Source organism: Cupressus sempervirens, chromosome 7 (assembly GCF_028749045.1).
Source record: "Cupressus sempervirens isolate cs-2001-9-10 chromosome 7, ASM2874904v1, whole genome shotgun sequence".
In the NCBI taxonomy this organism is placed as follows: domain Eukaryota; kingdom Viridiplantae; phylum Streptophyta; class Pinopsida; order Cupressales; family Cupressaceae; genus Cupressus; species Cupressus sempervirens.
The window spans coordinates 879,411,135-879,434,483 of record NC_143124.1 but is presented as its reverse complement, the minus strand read 5'-3'; the positions used below and the strand labels follow the sequence as shown (position 1 = coordinate 879,434,483).

Below are 23,349 nucleotides of genomic sequence, written 5' to 3'. Positions count from 1 at the left end.
AAAAAGGAATGTGGGTTAGGGTGATTATTATCTTGCCCTTCTATTTTGGAACCACACTTCAACTTATTGACATGTTCTACTTAATGTTTATATGTGCACATATGGTTTGAAAAGAAAAAATTGGTCATACAAGACCCCATCATAGTTGACATTGATCCTACCTAGACATTTCATTAATCATCATGATCTTCATCCATGTCATCATCATCATCATCACCATCATCATACTTGTCACTTTGATCATCATTATCACCACCATCATCTTCATCACCATCATCATCCTCTTGATCACTATCATCATCATGACCATCATTGCCATGATCATCACCATCTTCATCACCATCATTAACATCATCATCATTATCACCATTATCATTAGCATGGCCAAAATCATCACCATCTTCTTCTTCTTCATCACTGGGTAATTGTTGTTCTTGATAATCATTTACTTCCTCTTGTGCTTCTTCAATATCTTCTTCTTTGATCACATTATACTTTACTGGCCTTCCTCTTGGGTCATGTCTAACAAAAAATGACCAACCTGATTTGTGTGAAACACCAAAGTAAAACACTTGCTCACATTGTCTTGGAAGAACATAAGGCTCATCTCCAACTAGCATAAATGACCTTGTATTAATCATAGTAAATCCACTTCATGTTCAATAATAGTCCTATCGGGATCATTTCGATTCAGTTGTAATCTGAACCATTTGACAACAAATAGAACTATTTTGAATGAATTAAAGTCGCACTCAAGTATATCATCCAAAATGCCATAGTATCAATTTTCAAATTTTTGATGATGTATGTCAGTTCTAGATGAAATATTGGTGACCGTGAAGACAACACTTATCCCAGAATCACACGTTTTCTTCATTTTGTCTAACTTTTTTGTGCAAAATTTATAGCCATGGTAGTACATAGCTTTGTGGTGTTTGACCTACAATTATTCAAACATGGCAAGAATCTTCTTATTGATCTATGAGTTGATATCTAACTTATGTCTCATGATTAGTAATCTTATGCATACCTTTCTATCTCTTCAGCCATATATTAGATCAAGTACCATTGGCGTAACATTGAGATCTCCATTAAAATGAGCTTCTTTAACCAATGATGCAACACCATCCCATGTTAATGAGCGACTATTTTCTTAAGACTGTTCAATCCATACTGTCATCCAATCAAGATTGTTTGCAATATATAAGTGTAGTGCATCCAACTCACGACCAACTATAAAGAAGACAATTACACTAGTTAGAAACAACTTATATATTAATGGTGGATAAGAATTGTTAAATTACAAAAAAAAAATATAATTACCTCTCACCCTCCTCAATCTACCTTTCCCCATCAAGTACTACCTTTTGAATTTGTCATTACAGTTGGGATCCCAAATGCGATCTACATGGATACCTACTAAAAACTTTGGAAGATATTCACTAATATACACCATGGTCTGGTATATCATATATCCCTCTATCATAGAACCCTCAGGACATGCTCTTTGTTGAACTAAGCCCTTCATAAATTTTAAGTGCCTCTTAACCATCCACATCGATCTAGCTTGTACAGGTCTACACAATTCAACCTCCTCAACTTGATGTATGAGGTAGTGTTCTTGAGCATTGAAAAATGTTGGAGGTAAACAATTTTGCATTTCACACATAAGCTATGGAATTTTTCTCTTCCAATATTTTATATCTTTTTTATCAATTTCTTTAGATGATAACCACCTAAAAGAGATTCAACATACAAAAACACATAAAAGAGATTTAAAATAAAATTATACAATAGATTTTAGATAAAAAGCTACAAATCTAAGAAAAACCACTTCTAACCTCATGTATTTTCCAAGATCATATATAACTTGTTTAATACTATTGTCGAACTAGTGTGGAAGGGATAGAGGTAGGATGAACTGCAATCATTAAAAAATGATCATTTTAATATATTATTAAATAATGCAATTGGTACTACATTCAATTTTACAAATATACTATAAATAGAAAATATGACTTACCTTGAGGAAGGTATGTCAATCATGTGCTTTCAACCCTAGCCCAAAATCACCTTTCTTTGATAGAAGAGTACTTATATTTGTAGCAAATCTTGTTGGAAATTTTGTTTTTTTTATGACTTCTTTGAATGCATCACTTTTTTTCTCCATTAATAACCAAGGAAGGGCACTTATATTTATGGTGTCTCCATTTCTATTTGATTCAATGAAAAATTTTAGTGCATCATTGGATTCATGAATGTTAGTAAAAATTTTAGCAATTTTTTCTCTATCACACCTTCCATCCAACATTTTCCATAGTGTCTCTGTTACATTCTTTCCAATATGCATAGCATCAAACAAATGCGCGATTGGGAGATCCTTGTAGTATGGTAACCTACTAAATTGAGTAGGATAACTTTTCATTCCTCTAAGAATTTGGTCATTGATGCCTTGACGACCTTCACGAGCATCAATTATAGCATTAATAAATATAAAAAAAATCAAAATACAAATTGTAAACTTTGGATGACAAATTAGACATTACCTCGATGATTTAGTCGATCGTATTCCAACTTTCATAAATGAGGTGTCATTCTTCGTGACCTTGATGATGTCTCTTCTTTCCCATTGAAAAGATGTTTTTCGGCAATTCGATACCTATAATTATTGTGAAAAAAGTGTCTAAACTCATCAAACACCTCCTTTCCTAAACATCTCAAATGACAACATTTCATCTTCAGACCATAAACTAGACATACAAATTTTCTCTTTGTCTAAAGACCTAAAAGATCATGTATAATTGGATCATGTACAATTATCATGTGCAACTTAAGCATTCGATAATAATGTGTAAGAACTATAATAGGCCAAAAATATGTGATCTTAACAATATAACATATCACAAAAATGAGTAAGCCCAAGGGCATCATGTATTGTCCATACAAGCATTGCATGGAATCGAAATTGTCGATGTCCTATCGGTCTAAAGATGTCATATATAGTGATGTCATTCCATAACTTCAACAACTTGTCAATTAGGGGCTCAATATACATGTTCATATCTTTAACTTGGTATTTACCTAGCAATTGAATGAACATAAACATTACATAATTATTATAACTATTTTCATGCACTATTTATAAATTAATTTAGATAACTATAAAATAGAAAAATACCTGGACCAATCATTGACAACATTATGTGCTCCCTCTTTAAGAACATCCAAGGAGGAATGTTATTGTTAATAACAAAAATAGGCCATACTAAGTAAACAGATCTCATATCTCCATATGGATTGACACCGTTTGCCGCCAATGAAAGTTTTGATTACGAAGTTCTTCTTTAAAGTGTGACTATGTTTCTTCTATCTCTTTAAAAGCATAACCATCGATAGGCATTCACATAATATCATCTTAACTTCTATTGCATGCATGGTAATCCATAAATTGTGCCAAGCTAGCACACCTGAATAACCGTTCAAGATGTGGAATAATGAGAATGTACCGAAGAACCTTGTGAGGCACTTTTTTTTTAATTGATCTGACCGATATCTACTAACATGATAATTAGGGCATTCTATTGCAAATTCATGTTGTTTATGATATAGAATGTGATCATTCGGACATGCATGTATTGTCTGATACTTCATTCCAATATGATCCATAATGTTAGATAATTCTCTATACGAACAAGGCAAAATGTTTGATGGTGGTAACAAAAACTCACTAATCAACCTACAACAAAAAATCTCCATTGTTAAGATAATGAATAGTAATTTTATGCTAACATTGAAGATGACAAAAATGACATACCTTAGCATTTGTGACATTGCTACATTGGATATGGGTATGTGCAGGATCATGGTCAACCAAACTATGGCCTTAAGTGGCAGTAAAAAACCAACAAATCAAGGTTATGTCAACTTGACACATAATTTTAAAGTGGTTATGGACTTTATATCAAAAAGTTGTAAGAAAATAATCTGTAGGAAATTGAATGTAGTTTCTAAAATACTAGGCCTTATTAGGAGAAAAAAATAATTAATGGGTAAAAAGTTTGAATTTTAATGCAGTACTACAAAAATTTCAGGGCAAAAATAAAAAGTGGGTGTATGTCTGACCACCTTAATCAAAATCAAATGCTAATATTTTTTAATATAATTATAGATATGAAAAGTAGACTCATGCCCAGATGTGATGCATATTTTCTGGTATTTTTATTCCAAATAAATAATTAAATATGAATTTTCTACCAAAAATTTTTCAGAAAAAAAAAGTCTTGTGTCTGACCACCTTGTTAGAGTAATTATTTGTTTTCACTTATTAATTAAATCACTTTGATTTAATTAATTAAGTTGCCTATTACTCTAGTTTGCTTAAGCTATCTTGTAGGTGCATATAATTAATATTTTATTAATTATATTGTGCAACCCTAGCTTTTTTAGGATTTAGTTTCCCTTTTCGAGTTTTGTGATTCTTTTATAAGGATTCACCTCTTTGTATTTTATTCATTCACTTATTGGATTATATGAGATATTTCTCTTTGCATGTCCATAAGATGGATCTGGCTTTTTGGCCTCCATAATTTTTTCTTGCTTCTGTTCTTTGCTTCATCTATGTGACAGGTTTATGCATGTAGCTATTCTTGGGAGATTAGCTTTTCACCTAATCTAACATGGTATCAAAGCAAGCTTGATGCTCGCTGTTCGTGGTTTGTTGAAGCATTTCAAAAGTTGCATTTTTCAAGAGTTTCGAAAGCTTTTAATGTGGATTTAGGGGGGACCTTATTTTTTGGTCACTTTGGGCTCAAACAGACATCACCATTACGCTTAGAGCACCTAAAAACCTCAAAATCCATATAAAATATGTCCATTTTGGACACCGTTGGTCTACGAGGCAAAAAGAATTTGTTCGATAAGGTCGTACGGCCCCCTGCATACAGTACGAGGCAGAAAAATTAAATAAAAATTGAAAAAAAATTAGGAAAAAGCAATTTTTGGCCACGATGGTTAGAAAAACCACTGGTTGTCACCGAAACTTCCAGTGGTTCCGGTAAACCGCCGGCGGTCCCACAGACCGCCAGGGACTTGCTGGCCGCAGCGGCTCTGCCATCGCCGGCCGTCCACCCACCCTCCTCCTCCACCAGTGCAGCATCTCAATACCTCCATTCCACTCGGCCCCTACGCTGCTCCGCCTCTGCTCCTAGGGTGGTAGATATTTTAAATGTTTTTTTTTTTTAAATTATTTTTTTAGTAAAAAATAATAATTTTTCATGCATTCTAGAGGCCTTGGTGATTTTTTCTCCATAACTTGAGCATACGGATGTATTTTTTCAATCCAAAAAATGCGTCGAAAAGCTGGTTCTGAGATGAAGATGTTGGTATAGGTTTTTTTGGGGTTTGATGTAGTTTGGTTGCCTATTTTGGTAGTCAAAGCTAGATGTTCTATTTTGCACTTTAGGAAGCGTATCTTGAGCTTTCGATCTTCGATTTTGGACTTCTTTATATCGCTGGAAAGCTCTTTCTGTGCTCTATCTAGTGATGTTGGTTGTTGTTCCAGATTTTATTCTAGGAACATCCTATTTAGTTTTTTGCATTTTAGCATTATGGTGGATATCCTGATTGTTTCAGGTCCAAAGATCGATTTTGTTGCTTCAGTTGCTTCGTTTTGGGCTCTACCTTCTGTTGTTTCAGCCTTATGTTTTTTCTAATCATTTTTTATATTCATTGTAAGCATCTTTATGCAACGCACTGAGATAAAGTGCCACTCTTGCGTTTCGGGATCTTTTTTATCATTGTGATTCATTTTACTCGCACTATTTTATAAAGTGCCATGGAGGGGATAGTTTTTTGCCACTTATTGGCCCTCTTTATCTATTTTCTCATGTAGTGTCGATGACACATGCCTTTATTGGTGTTTCTACCTCACTCTCGATGTGTTTGGCTCCTGTGTTGTAGGAGATTTTTGGCCCATCTTTTCAGCTGCCTCTCACCTCACCTGCCTTAAGGGGAGGTTATATTCTTGTTATATGCTTCTTTAGTTGATGGTTCGTGCCTTCTATTTCCATGGAGGTTCTACAGATCAGCATTTTGACAGAGTTTTGCAGTTCTTCATGCTTCAATGATTCTCTTCTGATCTCTTTGTTCCTTCTTCTGGAACATTCTTTGCTATCTCTTTTTGGAGTAGGGTTTTTCCCATGTGGTTTTCTCTATTTCTCCTCTTTATAGATATTTTTTTGTGATTTGATACCTGATCAGGCCTTGTTGCCAGGACCCAATTCTACTTTCATAGTTGTGCTAGGTTAGCTTATCTCTTGAGCTTCGCTCAAGGGGGGTGTTCGATTAATTATTTGTTTGCACTTATTAATTAAATCACTTTGATTTAATTAATTAAGTTTCCTATTACTCTAGTTTTCTTAAGCTATCTTGTAGGTGCATATAATTAATATTTTATTAATTATATTGTGCAACCCTAGCCTTTTTAGGATTTAGTTTCTCTTTTTGGGTTTCATGATTCCTTTATAAGGATTCACCTCTTTGTATTTTATTCATTCACTTATTGGATTATATGAGATATTGCTCTTTGCATGTCCATAAGATGGATCTGTCTTTTTGGCCTCCATAATTTTTTCTTGCTTTTGTTCTTTGCTTCATCTATGTGACAAGTTTATGCATGCAGGTGTTCTTGGGAGATTAGTTTTTCACCTAATCTAACACACCTTAACTAATAAAAAAATGTACAAAATTAATTAATTTTTTTCTTATACTAGGTGAAGCATAGAATGTGACACAACTTTTAGATTTAAAAAATGTTATATCATTTCAAAGTTATAGCTACTTTTCAATCAGTATGTCAATCAACACTTTACAATAATTTTCATTGATACTTAACTAAAAAATACTTATCGAACTTAGAATTTGACAAAAGTTATATCGATGGATTCTTGAGAGTGATGTTAAAAAACTTTTTTTGTTTCATTCAATTTCGATCAAAATAACACTGTCAAATGACTACCCAAAGTCTGTGTATCACTAAAACCCTCTTAAAACACGTCTTTTGGGTTGATCGGGTAGGCTTGGTAAATTGCAAGCCTAATTGGATATCGGATATCCGATATGGCTCGGTAAATTTTGGCGAGAAATTTGAAATACCAACCCATTTTGGAGGGAAAACTGGATTTAAGAGTTATAGCTTACGATTTATAAATTATTTTTGTTCTATTACTATGTAAATATGTATTATAATATATTATATATATATAATAGCGTAATGTAAAGATATAACATATAATATATTAGTATATAACAATATATTATATTATTCTCATTATAATCTATAAATATAATTTATATTATTATTATTTTTACTAAATATAATAACGTTATAGATATATATATATATATATAAGTATGTTATTAATATATATAAAATAACGTAATATTTTTATTAAATATAATAAACTTATATATATGTTATTAATATATATATAATAACGTAATATTTTTATTAAATATAATAAAGTAATATATATAATAATAATAATGTAATATTTTTATTAAATATAATAACTTTATATATGTGTGTCTGTGTGTGTTATTAATATATATAATAACGTAATATATATTATAACGTAATATTTTATATCTTATGGTTTATAAATTATTTTTGTTATATTACTATGTAAATATGTATTATAATATATTATATATATAATAACGTAATGTAAAGATATAACATATAATATATTAATATATAATAATATATTATGTTATTCTCATTATAATCTATAAATATAATTTATATTATTATTATTTTTACTAAATATAATAACGTAATATATATATATATATATATAACGTAATATTTTTATTAAATATATAATAACCTTATATATATATGTATGTTATTAATATATATGTATATTATTAATATATATGAGTCAAAAGGGGTCATAGGTCGACCCATTATATAACAACATATGTCCCTAGGGGTCTTAGGACCCCTAGTGACATATTAGAATCGTTCTTCTGGGTCGAAGGGGTCATAATTTGAAGTATGACCCCCTTCAAAACATTACATGATGACATATGTCCCTAGGGGTCCTAAGACCCCTAAGGACATATTAGAATCGTTCTTATGGGTCAAAGGGGGTCATAGGTTGACTTATGACCCCATTCAACCCATTAAATGACAACATATGTCCCTGAGGGTCTAGACCCATAGGGACATATTAGAATCGTACTTATAGGTCAAAGGGGGTCATAAGTCGATCTATGAACCCCTTCAACCCATTAAATGATGACATGTCCCTAAGGGTCCTAGGACCCCTAGGGACATATTAGAATTGTTCATATGGGTCAAAGGGTGTCATAGGTTGACCTATGACCCCCTTCGACCCATTACATGATGACATATGTCCCTAGGGGTCCTAGCAACCCTAGGGACATATTAGAATCATTCATATGGGTCGAAGGAGGTCATAGGTTGACTTATAATCCCCTTCGACCTATTACATAATGACATATGTCCCTAGAAGTCCTACGACCCCTAGGGACATATTAAAATCATTCTTATAGGTAGAAGGGGGTCATAGGTTGACCTATGACCCCCTTCGACACATTACATGACAACATATGTCCCTAGGGGTCCTAGGAACCCTAAGGACATATTAGAATTGTTCATATGGGTCAAAGGGGGTCATAGGTTGACCTATGACACCCTTTGACCCATTATATGAAGATATTTGTCTCTAGGGGTCCTAGGACCACTAGGGACATGTTAGAATTATTCATTGACCTATGACCCCCTTTGAACCATTACATGATGACATATGTCCCTACGAACCCTAGGGATATATGAGAAACATTCTTATCAGTCAAAGGGGCTCATAAGTTAATCTATGACCCCCTTCAATGCATTACATAATGAAATATGTCCTTAAGGGTCCTAGTTACCCTAGGAAAATATTAGAATTGTTCTTATAGGTCAAAGGTGGTCATAGGTTGACCTGTAACCCGCTTCGACACATTACATGATGACATATGTCCCTAAGGGTCTTCGAAACCCTAGAGACATATAAGAATCATTCTTATGGGTCTAAGGGGGTCATAGGTTGACCTATGACACCCTTTGACCCATTACATGATGACATATGTCCCTAGGGGTCCTAGGACTCCTAGGGACATATTAGAATCCTTCTTATGAGTCAAAGGGGGACAAATTACTTGACGACATATGTCCAAAGGGGTTCTAGGAACCCTAGGGACATATTAGGATCGTTCTTATGGGTCAAAGGGAGCCATAGGTTGACCTACAACCCCCTTTGATCTTTTACATGACGATATATGTCCCTAGGGGTCCTAGGACCCGTAGGGACATATTAGAATCATTCTTATGGGTCAAATGGGGTCATAGGGTGACCTATGACACCCTTCAACCCATTACATGATGACATATGTCCCTAGGGGTCGTAGGACCCCTAGGTACATATTAGAATCATTCTTATGGGTCAAAAAAGGTCATAGGTCAACCTATGACCTCCATTTGAGCCATTACATGATGACATATGTCTCTACAGGTTGTAGGACACCTAAGGACATATTAGAATTGTTCATATGGGTCAAAGGGGGTCATAGGTTGACCTATGACTCCATTCAACACATTAAATGACGATATATGTCATTAGGGACATATTAGAATCATTCTTATGGGTAAAAGGGGGTCATAGGTTGAAAATTGACCCACTTCGACAAATTAGATGATGACATATGTTCATAAGGGTCCTCGGACCCCTAGAGACATATAAGAATGCTTCATATGGATCAAAGGGTGTCATAGGTTTACCTATGAACCCCTTCAACCCATTAAATGATGACATATGTACCTAGGGGTCTTAGCACACCTAGGGACATATTGCAATCATTCTCATGGGTCAAAGGGGGTCATAGGTTGACCTATGATCCTTTTCGACCCATTAAATGATGGCATATGTCCCTAGGGGTCCTAGGACCCCTAGGGACATATTAGAATCGTTCTCATGGGTTAGAGGAGGTCATAGGTTGACCTATGACTCTCTTCGACCAATTACATGACTACATATCTAGGACCCCTAGGGACATATTAGAATCGTTCTTATGGGTCAAAAGGGGGTTATAGGGTGACCTATGACCCCATTTGACTCATTAAATGATGATATATGTCTCTAGGGGTCCTAGGACCCCTAGGGACATATTAGAATCATTCTTATGGGTCAAAGGGGGTCATAAGTTGACCTATGATCCCCTTTGACCCATTACATGATGAAATATGTCCCTTGGGGTCCTAGGACTCTTAGGGACATATTAGAATGCTTCATATGGGTCAAAAGGGATCATAGGTTGACCTATGACCCCTTTCAACTCGTTAAATGATGACATATGACATATTAGAAACATTCATATGGGTCAAACGGGATCATAGGTTGATCTATCACCCCTTTCGACCAATTACATGACGACATATGTTCCTAGGGTTCCTAGGACCCCTGAGGACATATAAGAATCATTCTTATGGTTCAAAGGTGGGCATAGGTTGACCTATGACCCGCTTTGACCCATTACATGATGACATATGTCCCTAGGGATCCTAGGAACCCTAAGGACATATTAGAAGCATTCTTATGGGCCTAAGGGGGTCATAGGTTGACCTATGACCCCCTTCAACCCATTACATGATGACATATGTCCGTAAGGCTCGTAAGAACCTTAGGGACATATTAGAATCATTCTTACGGGTCAAAAAGGGCTATAGGGTGACCTATGATCCCCGTCAACCTATTAAATGATGGCATATGTTCTTAGGGGTCCTAGGACCCCTAGGTAGATATTAGAATCATTCTTATGGCTCAAAGGGGGTCATAAGTCAACCTATGAGTCGCTTTGATCCATATGAATGATTCTAATACGTCCCTAGGGATCTTAAGACCCTTAGAGACATATGTCGTCATGTAATGGGTCGAAGGGGGTCATAGGTCAAACTATGACCTCATTTGACCCCTATGAACAATTTTAATATGTCCCTAAGGGTCGTAGGACACCTAGGGACATATGTTATCATATAATCGATTGAAGGGGATCATAGGGGTCATAGTTAAACCAATGACCCCCTTGAACTCATAAGAATGATTCTAATATGTCTCTAGGTGTCCTAGGACCGCTAGGGACATATGTTGTCATTTAAAGGGTCAAAAAGAATGATTCTAATATGTCCCTAGGGGTCCTAGGACCGCTAGGTACATATGTCATCATTTAATGGGTTAAAGGGGGTCATAGGTCAACCTATGACAATTTTTGTCCCATATGAAGTATTCTAATATGTCAATACGGGTCTTAGGACTCCTAGGGACATATGTTGGCATGTAATGTGTCAAAATGGGTCATAAATCAACTTATTACTCCCTCACACCCATAAGAACGATTCTAATATATCCCTAAATGTCCTAGGATTCCTAGGGACATATGTCATCATGTAATGGGTCGAAGGGGGTCATAGGTCACCCTATTAGCCCCTTTGAACCATAAGAATGATTGTAATATGTCCCTAGAGGTTCTAAGACCCCTAAGGACATATGTCGTCATGTAATGTGTCCAAGGGGCTCATAGGTCAAGCTATGACCCCCGTTGACCCATAAGAACGATTCTAATAAGTCCATATGACCCCTAGGGACATATGTCATCATGTCATGTGTTGAATGGGTTCATAGGTTGACCTATGACCCCTTTGACCTATAAGAATGATTCTAATATGTACCTAGGGGTCCTAGGACCCCTAGAGACATATGTCGTAATGTAATGGGTAGAAGGGTGTCATAGCTCAATCTATGATCCCTTTTGACACATATGAACAATTTTAATATGTCCCTAGGCATCTTAGGACCTCTAGGGACATTTTTCATCATGTAATGGGTCGAACAGCATCATAGGTCAACTTATGACCCCTTTTGACCCATATGAACAATTCTAATATGTCCCTAGCGATCCTAGGACTTCTAGGGACATATGTCATCATGTAGTTGGTCGAAGGGGGTGAGAGGTTGACCTATGACCCCTTTTGACTCATACAAACGATTCTAATATGTCTCTAGGTGTCCTAGGACCCCTAGGGACATAAGTCATCATGTAATGGCTTGAAAGGGGTCATAGATCAACCTATGACCCCCTTTAACCGATAAGAGTGATTCTAATATGTCACTAGGGGTCCTAGGACCCCTACAGACATATGTCATCATGTAATGGGTCGAAGGGGGTCATAGCTCAAAATATAACCCCCTTTGACCCATAAGAACGATTCTAATATGTCCCTAAGGTTCATAGGACCCCTAGGGACTTATGTCATCATGTAATGGTTCGAAGGGGGTCATATGTCAACCTATGTCCCCCTTTGACCCATAAGAATGACTCCAATATGTCCCTAGAGGTCTTAGGTCCCATAGGGACAAATGTCATCATGTAATGAGTCAAGGGGGTCAAAGGTCTAAATATGACCCCCTTTAGACCCACAAGAATGATTCTAATATGTCCTTAGGGTTCCTAGGATCCCTAGGGATGTATGTCATCATGTAATTGGTGCAAGTAGGTCATAGGTCAACCTATGACCACCTTTGACCCATAAGAACAATTCTAATATGTCCCTAGGGGTCTTAGGACCCCAAGGGACATGTCGTCATATAATTGGTCAAAGGCGGTCATAGGTCAACCTATGACCACCTTTCACCCATAAAAATGATTCTAATATGTTCTTAGGGGTCCCAAGACCCCTACGGATATATGTCATCATTTGATGGGTCGAAAGAGGCCATAGGTCAAACTATGACCCCCTTTGACTCGTAAAAATGATTCTAATATGTCCCTAGGGGTCCTAGAAACCCTAGGGACACATGTCATCATTTAATGGGTCAAATTGAGTCATACATCACCCTATAACCTCCTTTGACTCATAAGAAGGATTCTAATATGTCTCTAGGGGTCTTAGGACGCTTAGAGACATGTGTCATCATTTAATTGGTCGAAGGGGGTCATAGGTCAACCTATGACCTCCTTTGACCTATAAGAAAAATTTTAATATGTCCCTAGGGTTCCTAAGACACCAAGGGACATATGTCTTCATTTAATATGTCGAAGGGGGTCATAGGTAAATTTATGACACCCTTTTACCCAGATGAAGCATTCTAATATGTCCCTAGGTATCCTAGGACCCCTAGGGATATATGTCATTATGTAATGTGTCGAAGTGGGTTATAAGTGAACCTATGACCCCCTTTGACTCATAAAAATAATTCTAATATGTCCCTCGGGGTCCTAAGACCCCTAGGGACATATGTCATCATGTAATTGGTCGAAAGGGGTCATAGGTCAACCTACGACCCCCTTTGACTCATATCAATGAATCTAATATGTTCCTGGGAGTCCTAGGACCCTTAGGGAGATATGTCATCATGTAATATGTTGAAGGAGGCAATAGGTTAACCTATGACCCCCTTTGAGTCATAAGAATGATTCTAATAATTCCCTAGGGTCCTAGGACCCCTAGGGAGATATGTCATCATTTAAAGGGTCGAAGGAGGTCATAGATCAACCTAGACCCCTTTTGACCCATATAAAGCATTCTAATATATTCCTAGGTGTCCTAGGACTCCTATAGACATATGTTGTTATATAATGGGTTGAAGGGGGTCATAGGTCACCTTATGATCCTCTTTGACCCATTAGAAGGATTCTAATATGTCCCTAGGGGTCTTAGGACCCCTAAGGACATATGTCATCATGTAATGGGTCGAAGGGGATCATAGGTCAACATATGACCCCCTTTGACCCATAAGAACGATTCTAATATGTCCCTAGGGGTCCTAGGACCCCTACGGACATATGTCAACATGTAATAGGTTGAAGGGGGTAATAGGTCAAACTATGACCCCTTTTGACCCATATGAATGAATCTAATATATTCTTAGGACATATGTCATCATATAATATGTTGAAGGAGGCCATAGGTTAACCTATGACTCCCTTTGAGCCATAAGAACAATTCTAATATGTCCCTAGGGGTCCTAGGACCCCTAGGGAGATATGTCATCATTTAATGGGTCGAAAGAGGTCATAGATCAACCTATGACCCCCTTTGACCCATATCAAGCATTATAATATATCCCTTGGGGTCCTAGGACCCCTATGGACATATGTCGTTACATAATGGGTCGACCTATGACCCCCTTTGACCCATTAGAAGGATTCTAATATGTCCCTACGGGTCTTAGGACCACTAGGGACATATATCATCATATAATGAGTCGAAGGGGATCATAGGTCAACCTATGACCCCCTTTGTCCCATAAGAAAGATTCTAATATGTCCTTAAGGGGCCTATGACCCTCTTTGACCCATAAGAACGATTCTAATATGTCCCTAGGGGTCCTAGGACCCCTAGTGACATATGTCATCATTTAATGGGTCAAATGGGGTCATACGTCACCCTATGACCCCCTTTGACCCATAAGAATGATTCTAATATGTCCCTAGGGATCCTATGACCCCTAAGGACATATGTCATCATGTAATAGGTCGAAGGGACTCATAGGTCAACCTATGAACCCCTTTGACCCATAAGAATTAGTCTAATATGTCCTTAGGGGTCCTAGCACCCGTAGGGACAAATTTTGTCATTTAATGGATTAAAGGGGGTCATAGGTCAACCTATGATCTTCGTTGATCTATAAGAACGATTCTAATATGCTCTTAGGGGTTGTAGGACATGTAGAGAAATATGTCATCATTTAATGGGTCAAAGGGGGTCATTGGTAAACCTATGACCCCCTTTGACCCATAAGAATGATTCTAATATGTCCCTAGGGGTCCTAGGATACTTAGGGATATATGTCATCATTTAATGGGTCAAAGAGAGTTATAGGTCAACTTTTGACCCTCTTTGACCCATAAGAACTATTCTAATATGTTCGTAGGGGTCCTAGGACTCGTAAGGGCATATGCCATCATTTAATGTGTCAAATGGGGTCATACGTCACCCTATAACCCTCTTTGACTCATAAGAATGATTCTAATATGCCCCTATGGGTCCTAGCACCCCTAGGGACATATGCCATCATGTAATAGGTCAAAGGGGGTCATAGGTCCCTTTTGACCCATAAGAATGATTCTAATATGTCCCTAGGGGTCCTAGGACCCCTAGGGATATATGTCATCATTTAATGGGGTCGAAGGGGGTCATAGGTTAACCTATGACACCCCTTGACCCATATGAAGCATTATAATATGTCCCTAGGTTTTCTAGGACCCATAGGGACATATGTCATCATTTAATGGGTCGATGGAAGTCATAGGTTACCCTATCACCCCCTTTTACCCATAAGAATGATTCTAATATCTTCTTAGGGATTCTAAGACCCTCAAGGACATATGTCGTCATGTAATTGGTCGAAGGGGGTCATAGTTCAACATATTACCCCCTTTGACCCATAAGAATGATTCTAATATGTCCTTAGGGGTCCTAGGACCCCTAGGGACATATGTCATCATTTAATGGGTCAAAGGGACTTATGACCCCCTTTGACCCATATGAAGCATTCTAATATGTCCGTGGGGGTCTTAGGATCCTTAGGGATATATGTCATCATGTAATAGTTCGAAAGGGGTCATAGGTCACCCTATGACCCCCTTTGACTCATATTTAATGGGTAAAAGGGGGTATGACTTATGACCCCCTTTGACCCATATGAAGCATTCTAATATGTCTCTAGGGTTCATAGGACCTCTAGGGACATATGTCATCATTTAATTCATTGAAGGTGGTCATAGGTCAACTTCTGACTCCCTTTGACCCATACAAACAATTCTAATATGTCTCTAGGGGTCCTAAGACCCCTAAGAACATATGTCATCATTTAATGGGTTAAAGGGGGTCATAGGTCCACCTATGACCCCCTTTGATTCATATAAACAATTCTAATATGTCCCTACGAGTCCTAGGACTCTTAGGGACATATATTGTCATGTAATGGGTCGAAGGGACCTATGACCCCCTTTGACCTATATAAATGATTCTAATATGTCCCTAGGGGTCCTAGGATCCCTAGGGACATATGTCATCATGTAATGGATCATGAACGATTCTAAGATGTCCTTAGGGGTCCTATGATGCTTAGGGACATATGTTGTCATGTAATGGGTCGAAGGGCATCATAGGTCAACCTATGACCCCCTTTGACACATAAGAATGATTTTAATATGTCCTTGGGGGTCCTAGGACCCCTAGGTACATATGTCATCATTTAATGGGTCGAAGTGGGTCATATGTCAACCTATGACCCCCTTTGACCCATATGAACCAATCTAATATGTTTCTTGAGGTCTTAGGACCCTTAGGGACATATATCATCATGCAATATGTCAAAGGGGGTCATAGGTTAACTTGTGACTCCCTTTGAGCCATAAAAATGATTCTAATATGTCCCTAGGGATCCTAGGAGCCCCAGGGAGATATGTCATCATTTGATGGGTTGAAGGGGTCATATGTCAACCTATGACCCCCTTTGACCCATATGAAGCATTCTAATGTGTCCCTAGGGGTCCTAGGACCCCTATAGACATTTGTCGTTAGGTAATGGGTCGAAGGGTGTCATAGGTTGCCCTATGACCCCCTTTGACCCATTAAAAGGATTTTAATATGTCCCTAGGGGTCTTAGGACCCCTAGGGACATATGTCATCATGTAATGGGTCAAAAGGGGTCATAGGTCGACCTATTACCCCCTTTGACCCATAAGAACAATTCTAATATGTCCTTAGGGGTCCTAGCACCCCTAGGGACAAATGTCTTCATTTAATGGGTTGAAGGGGGTCATAGGTCAACCTATGACCCCCGTTGATCCATAAGAATGATTCTAATATGTCCTTAGGGGTCCTAGGACCTGTAGGGACATATGTCATCATTTAATGGGTCAAAGGGGGTCATTGGTAAACTGATGACCCCCTTTGACCCATATGAATGATTCTAATATGTCCCTAGGGATCCTAGGACCCCTGGGGACATATTTCATCATGTAATGGATCGAACGGGGTCATAGGTCAACCTATGACCCCCTTTAACCCATATGAATGATTCTAATATGTCCTTAGGGATCTTAGGACCCCTTGGAACATAAGTCATCATGTAATGGGTTGAAGATTATAATATGTCCCTACCCCTAGGGATATATGTTGTCATTTAATGGGTCTCCCATTTGACCTATATGAAACATTCTAATATGTCCCTAGGGATCGTAGGAACCCTAGGGACATATGTCATCATGTAATGGGTCAGAGGGGGTTATAGGTCAACCTGTGACCCTTTTTGACCCATAAGAATGATTGCAATATGTCCCTAGGGGTCCTAGGACCCCTAGCTATATATGTCATCATTTAATGGGTCGAAGGGGGTCATAGGTCAACCAGTGACACAATTTGACCCATATGAAGTATTCTAATATGTCGCTAGGTGTCCTAGGACCCCTATGGACATATGTCATCATGTAATGTGTTGAAGAGGGTCATAAGTCAACCTATGACCTTCTTTGACCCATAAGAACGATTCTAATATGTCCCTAGGGGTCTTAGGACCCCTAGGGACATATGTCATCATCTAATGGATCGAAGGGGGTCATAGGTCACCTTATGTGCCCGTTTGACCCATGAGAATGATTCTAATATGTTCCTAGGGGTCCTAGGACCCCTAGAGACATGTCATCATTTAATGGGTCAAAGGGGGTCATAGGTTAACCTATGACCCCCTTTGACTCATATGAAGCATTTTAATATGTCCCTAGGAGTCCTAGGACCCCTAGAGACATATGTCGTCATGTAATGTGTTGAAGGGGGTCATAGTTCACCCTATGACCCCTTTCAAACCATATGAAAGGTTTCAATATCTCCCTAGGGGTCTTAGGACCCTTAGGGACATATGTCATCGTGGAATGTGTCAAAGGGGGTCATATGTCACCCTATGATCCCCTTCGACCCATATGAATGATTCTAATATGTCCCTAAGGGTCCTAGGACCCCTAGGGACAAATGTCATCTTGTAATATGTCGAAAGGGTTCATAGGTCATCCTGTGACCCCCTTCGATCCATATAAACTATTCTAATATGTCCTTAGGGGTCCTAGGTTCCCTTAGGGACATATGTCATAATGGAATGTGTCGAAAGGGGTCATAGGTCATCCTGTGAGCCCTTTCGACCCATATAAATGACTCCACTAGAAATAATATAGTAAAAATAATAATAATATATTATAATAATCATATATATATAATTTATAGATTATAATAATAATAACATAATATATTATTATATATTAATAATATAAGTCATAGTATTAATAATATATTATAGATTGTAATTTACATATGATAATAATAATAATATATTATAGATTATAATTTATATGTGATAATAATAATTATTATTATTAATAACATATATATAATATATTATGTTATTATATTTAATAAAAATATAGTAAAAATATTAATAATATATTATAATAATATATATTATATTTATAGATAATAATAATAATAATAGCATAATATATTATTATATATTAATAGATTATATATTATATCTTTACATTACGTTATTATTATTATTATATTATATTATTATATAATATATAGATTATATATTATTTTATATATAATAGTTATGTTATTATATTATATATTTATAGATTATATATTATATCTTTACATATTTCATAACTCAAATTAGCTATATCACTTACAAATTTCTTTTTCCTTCTAATCTTTGTGCTTTTTCCCTCCAATTTTTATGTCGTCGATATCGGATATCATATCTCATATTTGATATGAGATCCGATATCCGATCTCATATAGGATATCCTATCTCAAATCGAATATTCAATAAGGCTTGGGCCTTACTTTCCAGGTTTGGTACCTATATAGGTGAAAAAAAGTCAGAGCAGATTTTGAAGCGCTTTTAGATGTGTTCAAACTCTATTTTTTTCACATTGCCACTTTTTGGCACACCATGATCCTGCACATACTCATATACTATTCATAACCTTTAAGTTCACCAACAACACTATAGCGGACAATAGAGTTGTTTGGGAGCCTTCGTATAAGGGCTCGTGTGCCTTCTCAAGTAAAGGTATATCAAGACCATCTTCATCATTATTATCAGATTCTCTAGTACAATCATTGTGAGCCTCTTCATCACCTGCCCCAATAGCATCTTCTTCAATCAAGTCCTCTGGCACATTATCATCTTCTTTCATGGGAGTGTTATCTTCAGCTTGGATATCCACATTCAACAATGGACAAAAATTGTGGCCCCCTTCAACATGACCATATTACCTACAATGACTCTGGCTTGTTGTGATTAGAATTCTTCTATTCTTTAAGCCCTTACACTTTTTGCAAGGACAATAACATTTATCAGGTTTTCTTCAGAACTAAGCCCACAATGTAGCCATTGTCTCATTATTTTGTTCTAGAAATTTATTAGGGCCCATCAAATCTCCTCTCTAGTCCTTGGTTAGGAGGCTCATTCTTTGATGTAATACTTTGACATCTTCTGTTGGGGTCTTGGGAGTGCCTGGTTCTTTATATGCCTTGTAAGTTTTAGCTGTTGTCTTTTTGTTGGTTTAGGGTTGCAGGTCTACAGTGGCTTTTTATTTGGTAGTGGTTTGTCTTTGTGGTGTACCAGATCCTTGTCAAAATTTGGTTGTTTGGGGTTTCAGAGTTCCCTCAAAACCTATTTTTCCTTAATTAAAAAATTTTACAGACTAGGAGAAATCCCATTACAAATTAATTTAATGTACTTATGAACTAACATCCACTAATGGACAAACCAAACAATAGGAATGTTTACAAGTAAAAGATAGTGCTTCTCCGGTAAAGCAAAGGGAAAATTCAGGAAAGTGCAATATAAAGAAACAACACTAGTCAGCTGTACTCCAAAGACATTTTTAAGCTCTTGGCAATATAAATATTCTATAGGAGATTATTTTATTGTGTTATCTATGTCATATTATATATCCTTCTTGATGAATGTTATCCTGAAGTATGAAAATGAAATAAAATCTACACTAAATGTTCATGGGAGAACCTCTTGGATCTAGGGGGCCACAAAATGGCATTAAAGCCATAGCATTTTTAGATAAATTGATTTCAATTAAAATAATATCTAGAAACATATGCCAAGTTCCATTGAATCCAAAATGTACTAATTTAGTTATAGGATGCCTTTAAGGTATCTGCCTGACTTTACAAGGGATAACACCCTTGTTCAATACATGACTGAATTGAGGCTACTACTATATTCAAAATAATCACCTATGCATGACTGTAAGAGGCACAAAAATGTATATGACCCTGAATACACATTGGATGGTAAGCATTTGGTTTGAAAGATATTTAGCTATGCAATGTCCACTCCTTGCAAGATGTATTGATTAAGCTTGTTGCCTCACTCAAACCTGTAAAGTGCTAGTGGCTCAGTTGTTAAGACATGGTATTAGAATTGAATGCCTTCATTTAGAAGCTACTTTTACTTTGTAGGCACTAATCTACACAAGACTAGACTAGGAGCATGTATTTATAACTTACCTCCTTTAAAATTATCATCAACTAGATGTTCTAAACCATTGATGATTAAGTACACTTAGCACTGAATTTAGTGGTCATAATGGTAACTACATACTAAGTCAATATGACATTATCTTCTAGTTAACTGTAAGTCTTAAACCACGAGAATTCATTGTCAACAAATGAATGCACTGAAAAATTGAATGAGTCAATCTTTGCTCTACTTTGACCAAAAAAAAAGTCAATGATAATTTCACTCAAGCATTGTACAAGTCCTCTATTCTATGAATCTATTTTATAGTTATTCCACAAACAAGATGCCACCAGCCTTTCAAACTAAAGAAAGAATGGTGCTCTGGGAAGAGTAATAGATAAGTAAGTAGTTAAGAATGCATCTGGAATTAAATAAATATTTGCTTGCAATTTTTATTTCTTTTTAGCCAGCTATGAGAAGTGTAATGAGAACAATCTGGTGCATAGTTCTCTTAGTATAATTATTTGAATGCCCTATGAATTGAAGAAATGATAAATAACAATAGCACTTTTTTCAACCACCAATTCCTGGCCAGATAATAACAACAAAACACAAAGATCTCAAGTGTTGAACTTGGTATGTAAGGCTAATAAAAAAAATTACATCAAAGTTTTTCAATAAGACCTATGGAGATATATAAGAGAATGTTTTGATTTTAGTATGCTATATCATGCTACGTCGAGTCTCCAAAATGATTTGAAACTGAAATGGCCTCAATCCCCTCTAGAGACATTGTACCATTTTGAGCTGATATACATTATGTGTAGGATTTGAAACTGGAAAATTATAATTTGATTAAAGAAGGATGACAGATTGATACCACAAGGTTTGTGCCCACGATTCCTGGATGAAAAGTGGTCACTAGTAGCTGTGCACTTGATAGAAGCTTTCAAGAACATCAACTGCAAGAAATATTTGAAAATGTCATACGACTTGCTAGGGTGTATGAATTGTACTTAGCAAGGCTAAATTTTTTATGGGTTCCTTGTAAGTCATTTAATTTTTAATGGATTTATTGTAAATCATCTAGTTCAAAGAAAACAGTGACTTTGACAAATTATTTTGTTGCATTGCAAAGTATAATTTCTGCAACACATAAACAAAAAAAAATTTGTGTAGAAATTGAGCATAATAATTTACCTGGGAAAATTTTGTTGAAGCATAAGCCATTAAGATGCTATAGTTTTTTAGTCCCAAATTTTCTTTCAAATATTCAGAATTTGCAATAGCGTTTTGATTAGCCTGTAGTTTAGAAAACTTGAGGAACTAAGTAAACATAAAATTCACTGAGCAGTGGAAAAACTATCTAATTTAGATAAATCAGAACAGAGAAATGAATATTCATTGGCATAATGTAGAGCATACTATTTGCATCTAATTTCTACACTCTACACATATTCTCATTCAACAAAAAGGCATTACAAACTGTTTATGAAGGGATAACATCAACTTTGAAGCAAACCTGCGTAATTCTAAGGGTATACAAAGAAAATAAGAGCTTCATAATATGAAGGATCTCATTAAAACCATAAACCTAACCACACTGAAATGGGAGCTTTGAAATATGTAGCAACTACCATAATAATGTATGAAAGACAAAGAAGCATAGATGAGGCATGTAAACTCTTTTACATAACACCATATTGAAACTGTCCTACCCTCCATGTTGCATACATGTGCCAATATTGTTTAATAAGTAAAAATATTATAAAATTATTTCTGGAATGCAGAGCTCTACAAACTTGTAGACAAAGTTTATAATATACTTTGAAATTCCCCCCTTCTCTTGCATCGTGAGACTACAAGTCTCTACTTCATTGAAAGAAGACCAATAATAAACTGTCAAATTTATCCTTAGTTCTTTTGTGAGCATTTTATAGCTCTAATATTTCGAGTACATATAAAGAAAACTGAGAGCTGATTTTTGATTGGAAAAGCCAAACAATTTTAGTCACTTGTTAACTAAATACTAAATAGTTTCCTACCATGGTGATAACTAAATACTGTTAATGTCATGACATCAACACTGTATAATCAAATAAGGGTTTAAAAAATAACCATCACCATACAAAAGGTAGTGTTCACCCTGCATACTACCATCTGATTTTTTGAAGTAAACAGGATGGCTTAGAATCTCTAGATCACTAGACACTTGAAACAAAAATGCTTTTAAGAGACATAAAATGAAACCCACTCATTTTTACAGATTACTTCACTACTAATCACAATAATATTGTCCAGTTTTGAAATGATAGAAGCAAAGACAATAGGAAATTTTTTTCACCATGGAAAATTCTGAGGCAAAAATCTAGTACAACAAAAAAATTTCATTATTGCAAAACATCAACAATTTTCCTATACAATAATGAAACTCTCTTACGTCATTTTTCAGTATGTGCATATATAAATAAGACCATTGTAAGAAGTATTACACATTGCATGAAATCTTGCAAATGATGGGCATAAATGCTAAATGTAGACGTGAAAGGAAAGAAAATTCAAAATAATACCTTTGTTTCATTGTTTCTGATCAACTTGCGAGACTGATCTCATCCATACTAGTAAACATGGAAACATAGAGGTCAAAGTACCAAGAATACTCTCCCACCCACGCGCGTGTCAAGGATATACAATATGGGCATCAAGAAATTGCTGATTTGTAGGTCAAACTAGCGAGAATACT

The 23,349-nt window shown here is 36.2% G+C and overlaps 1 pseudogene; it reads right to left on the bottom strand.

Annotated features, from left to right (window-relative positions):
• Positions 1-5,029: 5,029 nt before the first annotated feature.
• Positions 5,030-23,349, bottom strand: part of LOC149550274 (oxoglutarate-dependent flavonoid 7-O-demethylase 1-like) — a 97,536-nt pseudogene continuing 79,216 nt past the window's right edge.